The following is an 8,898-nucleotide window of genomic DNA, read 5'->3' as shown; positions in this document are numbered from 1 at the left end:
TTGTGATGACTAGGTCTGGTCGTCCTGTGTCTTGTGCATCTGCAACACGCTGATTCTCAGAGATGAGTCTCCACCCTCGTCCCTGGGCTGCCTTCTTGATCCTTGCCACTAATGCATTGTGTCGCAGGGTCATGGTGGCCGAGTGTCTCCAGCAGTGGTTAAGGACATGTGGTAGTGTCTCTAGTTGTGTAGGGCATCTTCGGCATCGTCGGTCACCGCCCCTGTCATAGTGACGTGCGCCATTCAATGGTAGCATGTTTAGTCTTGCTCGGTGTATGAATCTCCAGTCGGCGAAGGTTGTGTATGTTCCCTCTCTCATGAAGTGTGATGATGCTCGTTCCTGTGCAACTACTTTCATCACTTTCCCTTGGTCTGGTTTTGCTTGCAGGGTGATATCCCTGGAGCTTCGGTGGTGATTCCTAATGGTGCGGGCGACTATCCACCGGTGTCTTTGTCCTAGTGAAGAATCGCCACATGATAGCCCCAGTGTTCTGCTGTCGCTGTTGTATGACCATGTCACACCCATCCTTCCAGAGGCATCCCTTGCCCTGGACCACAGTGTTTGGTGTCCCCTTGCTCGTCCCATCTCCTGCTTTGACAAGAAGGCACACACATCCTCCATGTTGGGGTCCTGTTGGGTTCGTAGTGATGCAACTTGCTGGCAGTCACTCCGGGCAATGTCTCTGGTGTCTAGGTCCAGTGAGGTGAGTAGTTTGAAGGCCGTATCCACCAGGAATATGTCAGAGTCTTCGGCTGCAGAGGGAATGCCACAGGCCCCAGCTGGGCTGCTTCCATATATGTATTCATTAGACGCACGAGGCTGAAGGTACAGGGTCTTTTTAATCAGAGGTCGCAATGCACAGTCAAGACGTGTCCAATCGGTTTTCCTCAATTGCCATGTTCGCATGGCAAACACAGCGGATGGTAGAACAAATGTCTTCAGGGCATCCAATCGCTGCCAGGGTGCGAGTTTGCTTTCGAGTATGTTCCTCCCTAGGGTGATGTAGTCTTCTATGATGGCTATATCTGGTAGTAGCTGAAACCCAACAGGGCGCCCTAGGAATTTTGTGTACTGTCCATCTTCAATGGACAAAATCTGTGTGTCTTCTACAAGGAATGGAGTTCGTCTCATCCCTCGTGGGCTGACTCCGGACATGTGCAGGGCGGTGCATTTGGCAGGGTTGATGGTTAGCCGAAGCTCCCGACATGCTTGTGTTGCGACGTTGATGAGCTCCTGCAGTTGTTCTGGTGTCTGTGCTAATAGAGTGATGTCATCGGCATATGCGAGGCACGGGTGCTTCAGCTGGGGGTTTGTAGTTATGCCAGCTGTTATGATCTTTCGCAGGATTGCCTCTATACCAATGTTGAATAGTAGCCCACTAATGGGGCATCCTTGTCGAACTCCCCGTTGAGTTGGGATATCAGCAGTCTCTCCTTCATTGGTCATGATTCGGGTGGAGTTACCTTGTATTATCCCACTGATTATCCTCCTGAACTCCTCCCCGACACCCATACGGTCGAGTGACAGCTCTATTAGTTCAGTTGGAATAGAACCAAAGGCGTTGTGAATGTCTAGTGTGGCTATACAGATGTCCGTGTTGCCACTGCGGGCCTCATCAAGGTAGTGTTGAAGAATGTAGTTATGTTCTACTACCCCGTCACTGGGCATAAAGCCTTTCTGTGCTGGGCACAGTACGTCATTGTCAGTAACCCACTGTCTGAGGCGGGCAGCTAAACATCCCGTGTAGAGTTTGTAGATAGTTCTGCACAGTGCGACTGGTCTCCAGTTGGTTATCTCCTGTAGGTCGCCACTCTTGGGAATCAGTATAGTGCGTGAGGATTTCCAGTCTTCTGGGATGCGGCCCTCACGTAGACAAATGTTAAAGATTGCTGTAATAACCCGACCACCTGGGTCTGCAAGTCGCCAGTTCCTGTAGGTAATGCGGTCATCACCTGGGGCAGTATTTTCAGCCTTAGCGAGCCTTAATGTTACTTCCTTCTCTTTAAAAGGGTTGAGTTGAAGGGGTGGTCTTTCTTCGGTTGGGATAGGAATTGCCTCCACTAGTGCTGGGTCGTCTAGGAGGTCAACAAACTCTCCCTGGATCTGACGGAAGTGTGCCTCTATCCTTTCCTTAGGTAAGCTGCAACGACTACCCTCACCCGTAGTTATTAACCGCACAGCTCTTCTTCTATTAATCTTGTATAAGCGCTGTATGGCTTTGCAGTCGTTAACATCAATTGTTCCCCGGCGGGTAGGGGAGTTATTTCGTTGAGTTGGTATGGAGTTAGCCTGCTGTATTTCCTCAGTCACCTCCCGTGTTATCTCGACAAACTTGTCCCAGTCAGGGTTGTGTAGAACATCAAGCAGGGGACCTAGAAAGGGCTCGAGGATCCAATCCTCCACAGCGTCGTCGTGGTCGGCGTTTCCCTGGCTTGTATCCTGATGGTCCCCTCCTGGCAGCTGGGAGTGGTCAATGGGCCTTGACAGCGTCACTGTGGTAATGGTCTCATCTGTAAAAGAATGGGAGAGGGGTGGCGGCTGGACCTGCAAAGAGAGAGGTAGGGGTGAATGGACAGGAGGGGTCGAGGGTGTGGGTCGGGGTGAGAAGGAGGAATGAAGAGAGTTGTGAGGAATGGAGGTAAGGACTAGAGAGGACGGTGGTGGGGAGCCAGGCCTTGGGAAATCTGCCTGGGTCCCAAAGGTATGTGGGAAGGGGGGGGAGAGGGTAGAAGGTATGGGGGAAAGGGCTAAGGAAGATGGTGGACTGCCGTGTTGCTGGGGATGTTCTGTCTGCTGAGTTTGTTGTTCAGGAGGATCCACCTGTGGTGGAGGGGGCTGCAGCTGTGGTGTTCTTGGCCGAGGATGCTCCACCGATGGACGAGGTGGAAGTCTTCGAAGGCGAAGTCGAAGCTGCTGGGCCTCTCTGGCAGTTTGTCGGCGGTGTGCGGCCTTATGGTTCTTCAGCCCAATTTTGGATGGGAATGCCTCATGGCAGCCTTCGTTTTCGCACCGAAACCGCAGGCGTTGTTGGTGCTGTAGTGCAGGGGGTTCCATTCTCAGTTGTCTATTCCTGGGACATCTGTGTAAGGTTGGACGACTGCCGAGGACGATGTTGCATCCTGCACAAATATATGAGTGGGAGAGAATGATCACCTCATGTGTGGCAAGGAGGTGTCGCTCAATCGACTGTCGAAGGTTGGTCCACACGGTGCTAGCGCTCGCCCAACGGCAGTTTTCAGTGCACCTGAAGGACTTAGGGGGCGGGAAGCGGATGATCAGGCGGTTACCATCTCGTTGGGGTTGGATATCATCGTCCTCTGGCCGGTGAGGGATGTCCATGTCAGCGTCATCATTCTCGGGAATCTCAGCGGCAGCACCATCAATCTCCCTCGGCAGATGGTGTATGTCAGCAGCAACATCACCATGCTCTGCTTGCTGAAGGGGTATGTCGGCGTCAGCGGCCCCGCAGTTCGCTGCTGGTCGATTGGGGACATCGGTACTGCCATTCTCGGGAGACAGGAGCCAATTCTGCAAAAGAGAACCATAAAATTCAATTGGTTGTCCTTCACTGTCGGTGGAAGCCTCACTGCTTGGGCCAGCGCTGTCAGTGGAAGCCTCACTGCTTGGGCCAGCGCTGTCAGTGGAAGCCTCACTGCTTGGGCCAGCGCTGTCAGTGGAAGCCTCACTGCTTGGGTCGTCCTCCCCACTGTCCTCTGGTCCTCGTCCATCACCACTGGTCAGGGCCTCGTTGCAGGAACCGTCCTCAGGTCGCCGTCCTCGTCCATTACCACTGGTCAGGTCCTTGTTGCAGGACTCATCCTCAGGTCGCCATCCTCGTCCATCACCACTGGTCAGGGCCTCGTTGCAGGAACCGTCCTCAGATCGCCGCTCATCTATCTGAAACCAGAAGTCGTGGTCATCCTCAGAGTCATCGTCTGCACCACCCAACTCCATAACTGGTCAGTGGTGTGTTAACTTCTCGTTCAGGTGGTGAATCTGTTAGCTGCTACCAAGCTGATAAGAACAGATTTTATTTTCGAAAAATGCTACAATGGGTTTTACATCATGTTCAGAATAATAATTTATTTGATACAATGCAAAGCAGAACTCAGTTGTGATGTCTGCACTATCAAATTTCTAATCTAATATGTCCTAAACATCAAGTTACAAGCTTCTTGATGTTAAAAAATTTTACAATGTTATTAATATTGCCTAGCACCTGTTATATGTTCAGTGTATATCATCCTTGACCATTTTATGACGTCGCTCACACACAGCCTCCGGAAGAGTTTTTGATACTTTCGTGAGGCCAGACGTTTCATTAGTCTTTCATTCGCTGGGTCGTAGCTCCCTAGGGAACCGACAATGAAGGCTTCAACTGTTACCCGGTGGTAGTTCTGCCGTAATTCAGCTGCAAGTTGGGCATACTTTTCTTCCTTCCTCAGTCTTGCTTCGGCGAATGCCTCTAGTCCATTCTCGAAGGGGCATGTAACATCTATCAGCAGTGCATCACCACCCTTTGTGATGACTAGGTCTGGTCGTCCTGTGTCTTGTGCATCTGCAACACGCTGATTCTCAGAGATGAGTCTCCACCCTCGTCCCTGGGCTGCCTTCTTGATCCTTGCCACTAATGCATTGTGTCGCAGGGTCATGGTGGCCGAGTGTCTCCAGCAGTGGTTAAGGACATGTGGTAGTGTCTCTAGTTGTGTAGGGCATCTTCGGCATCGTCGGTCACCGCCCCTGTCATAGTGACGTGCGCCATTCAATGGTAGCATGTTTAGTCTTGCTCGGTGTATGAATCTCCAGTCGGCGAAGGTTGTGTATGTTCCCTCTCTCATGAAGTGTGATGATGCTCGTTCCTGTGCAACTACTTTCATCACTTTCCCTTGGTCTGGTTTTGCTTGCAGGGTGATATCCCTGGAGCTTCGGTGGTGATTCCTAATGGTGCGGGCGACTATCCACCGGTGTCTTTGTCCTAGTGAAGAATCGCCACATGATAGCCCCAGTGTTCTGCTGTCGCTGTTGTATGACCATGTCACACCCATCCTTCCAGAGGCATCCCTTGCCCTGGACCACAGTGTTTGGTGTCCCCTTGCTCGTCCCATCTCCTGCTTTGACAAGAAGGCACACACATCCTCCATGTTGGGGTCCTGTTGGGTTCGTAGTGATGCAACTTGCTGGCAGTCACTCCGGGCAATGTCTCTGGTGTCTAGGTCCAGTGAGGTGAGTAGTTTGAAGGCCGTATCCACCAGGAATATGTCAGAGTCTTCGGCTGCAGAGGGAATGCCACAGGCCCCAGCTGGGCTGCTTCCATATATGTATTCATTAGACGCACGAGGCTGAAGGTACAGGGTCTTTTTAATCAGAGGTCGCAATGCACAGTCAAGACGTGTCCAATCGGTTTTCCTCAATTGCCATGTTCGCATGGCAAACACAGCGGATGGTAGAACAAATGTCTTCAGGGCATCCAATCGCTGCCAGGGTGCGAGTTTGCTTTCGAGTATGTTCCTCCCTAGGGTGATGTAGTCTTCTATGATGGCTATATCTGGTAGTAGCTGAAACCCAACAGGGCGCCCTAGGAATTTTGTGTACTGTCCATCTTCAATGGACAAAATCTGTGTGTCTTCTACAAGGAATGGAGTTCGTCTCATCCCTCGTGGGCTGACTCCGGACATGTGCAGGGCGGTGCATTTGGCAGGGTTGATGGTTAGCCGAAGCTCCCGACATGCTTGTGTTGCGACGTTGATGAGCTCCTGCAGTTGTTCTGGTGTCTGTGCTAATAGAGTGATGTCATCGGCATATGCGAGGCACGGGTGCTTCAGCTGGGGGTTTGTAGTTATGCCAGCTGTTATGATCTTTCGCAGGATTGCCTCTATACCAATGTTGAATAGTAGCCCACTAATGGGGCATCCTTGTCGAACTCCCCGTTGAGTTGGGATATCAGCAGTCTCTCCTTCATTGGTCATGATTCGGGTGGAGTTACCTTGTATTATCCCACTGATTATCCTCCTGAACTCCTCCCCGACACCCATACGGTCGAGTGACAGCTCTATTAGTTCAGTTGGAATAGAACCAAAGGCGTTGTGAATGTCTAGTGTGGCTATACAGATGTCCGTGTTGCCACTGCGGGCCTCATCAAGGTAGTGTTGAAGAATGTAGTTATGTTCTACTACCCCGTCACTGGGCATAAAGCCTTTCTGTGCTGGGCACAGTACGTCATTGTCAGTAACCCACTGTCTGAGGCGGGCAGCTAAACATCCCGTGTAGAGTTTGTAGATAGTTCTGCACAGTGCGACTGGTCTCCAGTTGGTTATCTCCTGTAGGTCGCCACTCTTGGGAATCAGTATAGTGCGTGAGGATTTCCAGTCTTCTGGGATGCGGCCCTCACGTAGACAAATGTTAAAGATTGCTGTAATAACCCGACCACCTGGGTCTGCAAGTCGCCAGTTCCTGTAGGTAATGCGGTCATCACCTGGGGCAGTATTTTCAGCCTTAGCGAGCCTTAATGTTACTTCCTTCTCTTTAAAAGGGTTGAGTTGAAGGGGTGGTCTTTCTTCGGTTGGGATAGGAATTGCCTCCACTAGTGCTGGGTCGTCTAGGAGGTCAACAAACTCTCCCTGGATCTGACGGAAGTGTGCCTCTATCCTTTCCTTAGGTAAGCTGCAACGACTACCCTCACCCGTAGTTATTAACCGCACAGCTCTTCTTCTATTAATCTTGTATAAGCGCTGTATGGCTTTGCAGTCGTTAACATCAATTGTTCCCCGGCGGGTAGGGGAGTTATTTCGTTGAGTTGGTATGGAGTTAGCCTGCTGTATTTCCTCAGTCACCTCCCGTGTTATCTCGACAAACTTGTCCCAGTCAGGGTTGTGTAGAACATCAAGCAGGGGACCTAGAAAGGGCTCGAGGATCCAATCCTCCACAGCGTCGTCGTGGTCGGCGTTTCCCTGGCTTGTATCCTGATGGTCCCCTCCTGGCAGCTGGGAGTGGTCAATGGGCCTTGACAGCGTCACTGTGGTAATGGTCTCATCTGTAAAAGAATGGGAGAGGGGTGGCGGCTGGACCTGCAAAGAGAGAGGTAGGGGTGAATGGACAGGAGGGGTCGAGGGTGTGGGTCGGGGTGAGAAGGAGGAATGAAGAGAGTTGTGAGGAATGGAGGTAAGGACTAGAGAGGACGGTGGTGGGGAGCCAGGCCTTGGGAAATCTGCCTGGGTCCCAAAGGTATGTGGGAAGGGGGGGGAGAGGGTAGAAGGTATGGGGGAAAGGGCTAAGGAAGATGGTGGACTGCCGTGTTGCTGGGGATGTTCTGTCTGCTGAGTTTGTTGTTCAGGAGGATCCACCTGTGGTGGAGGGGGCTGCAGCTGTGGTGTTCTTGGCCGAGGATGCTCCACCGATGGACGAGGTGGAAGTCTTCGAAGGCGAAGTCGAAGCTGCTGGGCCTCTCTGGCAGTTTGTCGGCGGTGTGCGGCCTTATGGTTCTTCAGCCCAATTTTGGATGGGAATGCCTCATGGCAGCCTTCGTTTTCGCACCGAAACCGCAGGCGTTGTTGGTGCTGTAGTGCAGGGGGTTCCATTCTCAGTTGTCTATTCCTGGGACATCTGTGTAAGGTTGGACGACTGCCGAGGACGATGTTGCATCCTGCACAAATATATGAGTGGGAGAGAATGATCACCTCATGTGTGGCAAGGAGGTGTCGCTCAATCGACTGTCGAAGGTTGGTCCACACGGTGCTAGCGCTCGCCCAACGGCAGTTTTCAGTGCACCTGAAGGACTTAGGGGGCGGGAAGCGGATGATCAGGCGGTTACCATCTCGTTGGGGTTGGATATCATCGTCCTCTGGCCGGTGAGGGATGTCCATGTCAGCGTCATCATTCTCGGGAATCTCAGCGGCAGCACCATCAATCTCCCTCGGCAGATGGTGTATGTCAGCAGCAACATCACCATGCTCTGCTTGCTGAAGGGGTATGTCGGCGTCAGCGGCCCCGCAGTTCGCTGCTGGTCGATTGGGGACATCGGTACTGCCATTCTCGGGAGACAGGAGCCAATTCTGCAAAAGAGAACCATAAAATTCAATTGGTTGTCCTTCACTGTCGGTGGAAGCCTCACTGCTTGGGCCAGCGCTGTCAGTGGAAGCCTCACTGCTTGGGCCAGCGCTGTCAGTGGAAGCCTCACTGCTTGGGCCAGCGCTGTCAGTGGAAGCCTCACTGCTTGGGTCGTCCTCCCCACTGTCCTCTGGTCCTCGTCCATCACCACTGGTCAGGGCCTCGTTGCAGGAACCGTCCTCAGGTCGCCGTCCTCGTCCATTACCACTGGTCAGGTCCTTGTTGCAGGACTCATCCTCAGGTCGCCATCCTCGTCCATCACCACTGGTCAGGGCCTCGTTGCAGGAACCGTCCTCAGATCGCCGCTCATCTATCTGAAACCAGAAGTCGTGGTCATCCTCAGAGTCATCGTCTGCACCACCCAACTCCATAACTGGTCAGTGGTGTGTTAACTTCTCGTTCAGGTGGTGAATCTGTTAGCTGCTACCAAGCTGATAAGAACAGATACTACACTTTGATCTTAGCTTAGGAAAGCCGAGAAGCGATAAAAGAAGATGCAAAAGGAAAACCTAACAACGTTTGGCATAGGAGTTTATGCTAGGTAAAGTTCGGTTTAAGAACGGCATGCTGTTGTAACTGGGGAAACTACAGAAAATTTGGGATGCATATAAAACTTTTACCACATTACTAGATCTGAAGAATATAAATTTGAATAAGAAGCTAAACTGTAAATTTCTCTCCCCCCCATAAATAGTAATGATTAGGGAAAGGTTTGCCACTGAGTATACTGTGGTACTGCTTCCATTTTCTTGGAAAGGTCATCGGCAGCACTACCAGTGACCCAACCTTTCCTA

The 8,898-nt window shown here is 51.7% G+C and overlaps 1 pseudogene; it reads right to left on the bottom strand.

Moving 5' to 3' along the window:
• Positions 1–8,475: 8,475 nt before the first annotated feature.
• On the bottom strand, positions 8,476–8,590 carry LOC128693605 (U2 spliceosomal RNA; annotated as a pseudogene).
• Positions 8,591–8,898: the final 308 nt, after the last annotated feature.

This window comes from Cherax quadricarinatus, unplaced genomic scaffold (assembly GCF_038502225.1).
Source record: "Cherax quadricarinatus isolate ZL_2023a unplaced genomic scaffold, ASM3850222v1 Contig179, whole genome shotgun sequence".
Taxonomy (NCBI): domain Eukaryota; kingdom Metazoa; phylum Arthropoda; class Malacostraca; order Decapoda; family Parastacidae; genus Cherax; species Cherax quadricarinatus.
This window is presented reverse-complemented; position numbering and strand designations above follow the sequence as displayed.